The sequence below is a fragment of the Leptopilina boulardi genome, unplaced genomic scaffold (assembly GCF_019393585.1).
Source record: "Leptopilina boulardi isolate dan_hultmark-lab unplaced genomic scaffold, ZJU_Lbou_2.1 LbouV2_189, whole genome shotgun sequence".
NCBI classification, from domain to species: Eukaryota; Metazoa; Arthropoda; class Insecta; order Hymenoptera; family Figitidae; genus Leptopilina; species Leptopilina boulardi.
Genome location: NW_026137739.1, coordinates 51,580 through 57,439, shown reverse-complemented (window position 1 = coordinate 57,439; position 5,860 = coordinate 51,580).

The window sequence follows — 5,860 nt, the reverse complement described above, 5'->3', positions numbered from 1 at the left end:
CATGTTCTTTGAGGATGAGGAAGGAATCTTATATAGTCCTGGAATTAATGATTAGACGTAAGTTTAAAAAAACAAACATAACATAGAGGACAGTGGTCCTATGTCGGCCCCCCGTGTTTCTCAGAGATGGCGCTCGCATCGAATTAATAATTTTGTAATGTGACATATTGACAAACACTAAAATAATTATTTTAGTGTCAAATCACAAAATTGTGTTTTTAAAAATTTTTTTTATTGTATTTTTACGTTAAAGCAAGAAACGCAAAAAACAGGTTTTTCTTTTTCAAATGACTCGCATTTTTTTAAAAACGGATTTTTAAAAATCGAAGATTCATATGACCCCTCAAATTTTATCTAGTTTAAGAATATTTTTGGTTGTTTCATTTTAGATCACTTGGAAGGGCTGTAGAGTGCACGGCGCACCTAAACTCCTGCCACTCCGGACCTTATTCAGAGAGGGATTCTTCTTCTTAATTATTTTCACTTAAAATAATTTTGTCAAATTTTTCAAATATATTCTTATAAATACCATAAAACGTTTTTTCAAAAAATAATTGCGTTCGCTCAGAAAAATCCTAAAATTACGTTAATTTTTGGAACTTTGGACTAGAACATCCCTTTAAGTCAGGATTTAAGTTTAAGGAAGATATAAGTTTTCAGAGACATTGGTTAAATAGAGAAAATCCTGATATAACTCGCATTAAATCTAATTTTCATTTAACGATAACTTTTTGAGCAATCGTTTTTAATGCTTGGGGTTTTTTGACATTCATTTATAGATTCTGAAAGATTAAAAAATGTGTATTAGACAAGTGTGTCACTTGTGATATGCGAGATAATGAGCTATTCATAAGTGTAACTACATTTTTGATGATTTTTGAAAATCATCAATTTTCTCATAATACTTTTTGAGCGATCATTATTTAACATTCGCCCATATAAAATTTACATTTTCAGCTATCCAAGAAAAGAAATCTGGGTGGTATAACATTGTGCCACTTAACATTTCTTTGTAATCATACTGGGAAAACGCGCAACGAGTGCGTAACTCGTTCCCAAAAAATGGTTTTTCGACGAGCACAACAAATTATACGTAAAAAAATGTACATATCCTTTTGTAATTTGTTGTTTTAGTATAAATAAATATGTGTGAAAAATGCTCACCCCTAAAATTAACATTAAGGGTTGATATTGGACAATTTTTCGCGAGAAAATTGGTTCACTAGTCTGTTTAAAGTGCTTGTATTATTTAAAAATGAATTATCTACAAAATCACCGATGGGGTGATATCTACCCCTATTTAGAATAATTATATCAAATCCATGAAGTTACATTATTATTATAATTATAATTTACATCTTGTCAGGTACTTATAAAAATTTTGAAATTTATATGAAATTGTTAATTTCAATATTTTTTCCAATTACGATTTTCGTCCTTCTTTCGCCACAGAGATGATTTCTTTCTTGGAGTAGCTTTTCTGAGTATAAAACGATTGATATCAATAAGGATATCATCACAGTAAAAATAAAATCTTCTATAAATATTACTCGTAAGTTTAATCAGTCTTAAAAATCAAGATAGTTTTAATTTAAATGGAAATTAATGTGTATCTTAAAATAAAACTCATTTTCCTCCTTGAAATAAAATTCTATTTTAATTGTGAACATGTTTTTACGTTTAAAATTAAGGAAAATGGAGTTAGGAACTTTGTTTGAAAACATTTTCTCGTAAAAATACGTTTTACCTGCACTCATAACCACAAAAATGAAAAATATGATTTAAATCGAGTAGCTATTAAGAAATATGAATTACGCGGGTAAAAATTTACTTATATTTGGTCGAAAAATAATAATTTATGGTAAAAAAAGTGTGCGACTAAATTGAAAACAATTTTTTTAAACAAAAAGAACCCAGCTCGTGAGATTTGCCCATATATCATAATTTTTTTTACAGTAAATTATGTATTTTCTTATATTGGTGAGAGACCCTGACAAGATTTGTTCTAATAAAATTAAATGCGCATCCTCAAGATTACATTGTGAGCTTACAATGATCTTACTTTGCAAGCTTCTAGTGGTCTTACCTTGTACGGTTATTGTAGACTAACTGTGTAAGGTCATTGTATGGCAGACATTTTAAGACTACCTTAAGGGGTTAGTACCACATCTTTTTCCAAAAAAATCGATTTTCTAAAAGCATAGATATATGTAGAAATAAAAAAGTCGCTTAGTTGGTATCAGTAATTTAGAATTCCGGAAGAAATAAGGTTGGAAAATGCTTCTGATTGGTTAAGATTAAAGAAAATCATTGCGTCATCTAGTGTCAATTTAAGTATGAATTAAAGTTTTAGTTTTCAAACTCTCCTCAATGATCTTAAACGAGTTTAAAATTTCGACAAATTGTCAACCAAATCTGACCATGGGATCTTCTTCTTAATGGCATTACACTGAGATAAAAAAAACTGTCGTTTTAGTGATAAAGTCATGCTATTTTTGAATGTATATCAAGAAAATTTTTTTCTTTTTTTTGTATTTATAACCCCGAAAAGATTTCAAGAAAAAATTAAACAATTTTCGTACTTTCGTACTAATGTTTTTGACTTGCAGCATAATCTAGAATAATGTATGGAAAAATTTGACAATTTTACAAAATAATCTTTAAGATCTCAGCTTTAATTTGCATGTCGAGCATGTTTTTCTATAAGCCAGCAACGAGGCGGTAAAAAGTGATGATCGTCGGCTGATTTGTAGAAAAACATGCTCAGACCTTTTTTAACATATTCCAGGAACCACAAAACATTTTTTAAGTTTCAAAAATGCAAATTAAAGCTGAGATATTAAAGATTATGTTGTAAAATTGTCAAATTTTTCCATACATTATTCTAGAGTATGCTGGAAGTCAAAAACATTAGTACGAAAGTACGAAAATTGCATAATTTTTTCTTGAAATCTTTTCGGTGTTATAAATACAAAACAAGTTGTAAATTCAGATGTTCATTACATGAACATTTTGCTTCCTCTTTACGATCAGCGAAAAAATTTGCTTCCTTGTGGAGAAAGCATTAACATTGAGCGGTTTCACTTGGAATTCGATTAACTTTGCTTAGAGTCAAAATTGATCAATAAATTGTTAAAAAATGATATAAAAGTGAAAAATTAATGTTTATATAGATGATTTGTGTAAATATGTTGATAAATTAAAAATTAAATAAGAAGTTATTAACCCAGATAGCACTACATATTTCAGGAACCTTTTAACATTATTCCACTGGAATATTTCGAATATTTCGCTGGAAGATGTTTGGAAGGTCATGGGAATATAGTATATGTCCACTTACGTTTGAATGTTCCAAAGCAAGGTTCCTGGAAAATTCCACGATAAGTTGATTGGAAAAAGTAATAGGAATATTCCGATAATATTTCAAAATGTTATCGCGGGAAGAATTAATTGACAAATTTCATATATTTCAAAGTATTCTCCCCTTAATATTTAATAGGCATATTCAAAGAATATTTAAAAGTTTTCTCCCTGGAATATTTAATAGAATTATGCAGCCAAAATATGGACGAAATGTTTTCTTTAATCATTCCTTGTAATCTTGTAGAATCCTTAATAAGAGTTTTTTTTAGAAAAACTGTAGAACTCATCCTAAAAAGAATTCAAACAAATATTTTTTGTTGTCCTTAAAAAAGTATTCAGATAATATTTGAAAATATTTTTTTGTTTGAAATTTTGAATGAGTAGTTTATATTCATTTAAAAATTTTATTCATTTAAATTCAGTTATTTTTAATAAAAAACTACTTTTAGAATGGTTCGAATTTTCTCCGGTAAGAACTTCAAAACCGTATTTGTACTATCATTTGTTCTGTTAGTTTGAGATAACTGATGTACTAAAATCGAACAACATTTGTACCAAAAAAAGAGATAGCTGTTGTTCCAAACATTCGGCACGTCTGATTCACCAAATTTGAGACAACGGTCGCTCTAAATCTAATAAGTCTCTGATTATCTAAAATAGTTGTATTTATTGTTGTTTACTTATTGTACCCACACAGCACTGAAAGTTTAGTAAACATTTATTAAAGCTTTAACTGCAATGTTCGGAATGTTTAATTGCAAACTTGAGTAAAGGTTGCATAAATATTAAAATGTCCGCCATGAATAAATGTTTATCAGAAAAGTTAAGTAAACATTTAAATTAAATATTCGTTAAATAATTATCAGGAAATAAATTTTTCAATTATAATAAATAAATAAATTGAAAATAATAATTTTGATTTAAATGTTTAGAAAATAGAATTTTTATGTTCACTTTCATTTTTTATTTTAATATATTGAAATTATTTCCTTTAATTATTTTTAAAAAGTCTTTTTTGGCTATAAAAAACTAATAGAATTGTTTATTAATAAATAAAAAATTTTGAAATTAATTTCCACCAATTTGTAAATTTTTAATTAGTAAATAATATTTAAAAAATTAATTAATTTTATAATAACCCTTTCATATGACCTTCAGTTATATAAAAATATTTTACAGTATTATTGCGATACACTTTCAAATTTTATATTAATCTACAATGTAAATATTTGGAATATTGAAATATCTCCGTGAAAACCTTTTTAAATTAGCCCGCCCTTTTGAGTCGATAAGTAGGATCACTTGTCTATCAGTAAGTTGTAGAGTGTGTGGAAGATTTTTTTTTCAGCCAGATATCTGTAGTGTAGTGGTTAGGGTCTTTAGCTAGCGCGCGGCGAACGTAGGTTCAATCCCCAGCACACCCCAATTTGTTTTCAAAAATTGTTGTTTATCAAACATGCAATACTTGATTCAATGTGAAACAAAGCATCAAAGCAGAGCAACGATGTTGAAACTTATTTATTTTATTTTTATTCCCAAAAAATAAATTTTTTTTATTGTCCTCCGATAATTAATAACTAATAATTAATAACTATTAATATAAATTAATACAACAATAATAATAATGATTTATTATTATTATTATTATTATTATTCTTATTTTTTATTTTTTTTTTTGCTTAGGGACTATTGGGAAATCTGTATACAGATACCTTGGCTTCCGCATGCCAAGGTTATGTGGGGTTGGTAAAAAAAAAAGGAATAATAAACAAAATAAGCTGGCGAACTACTACCAGCCCCGACCCACTAAAACCCGTCAACCCTTCTTGGGAGCCCTTTTATCCACCCTCGGTACTGTCGTGAAGACTTTTGCCTTCAAGGGTGGCGCTCCAACTCTGTCGCAAAAGCGACTTCGTCCAGTCCTGCGGACATCCTGCGTTATCAATTTTAAAAATGAACCGAAAATCTATGTCAAGCGGAATCAACAGCACACCATAAAAGAAAACAATAAAAAGTCAATAAATAAAATAAAAAATAAATTAAACAAGTCAAAAATAAAATTGTAAAAAGACAGATGAACACACAAAATATAACATAAAACTGTAAAACGACTAAAATAAATAAACAGAAAATTGTAAAAAGACAATAAAAGACAAAATCTTCTATTATATTAAGTTAACAAATTTCGAAATTCTCAGCGCGGAGACTAACTAGCGCGTCGCGCATGTTTTCTTAAACGTTCTATATTTTCTAAAGTTGTTGATAAATTGTTTTTCAATTTTACAAAAAACTTCCTTACATTATGATAAACAAATGTCTCACTGGAAGTTTCTTCAACTCTGAAGTTCCCCACACACTTTATGTCGACAAAGGTAAGTAAACATTATTATTGACAAGTCTTCATTTACAATTAATTATAAATAAAAAATTGATGATTTTAATATTTTTGATTATGTTGTCGTCTTCTATGGACCTAAATACGTATGTATATTAATTT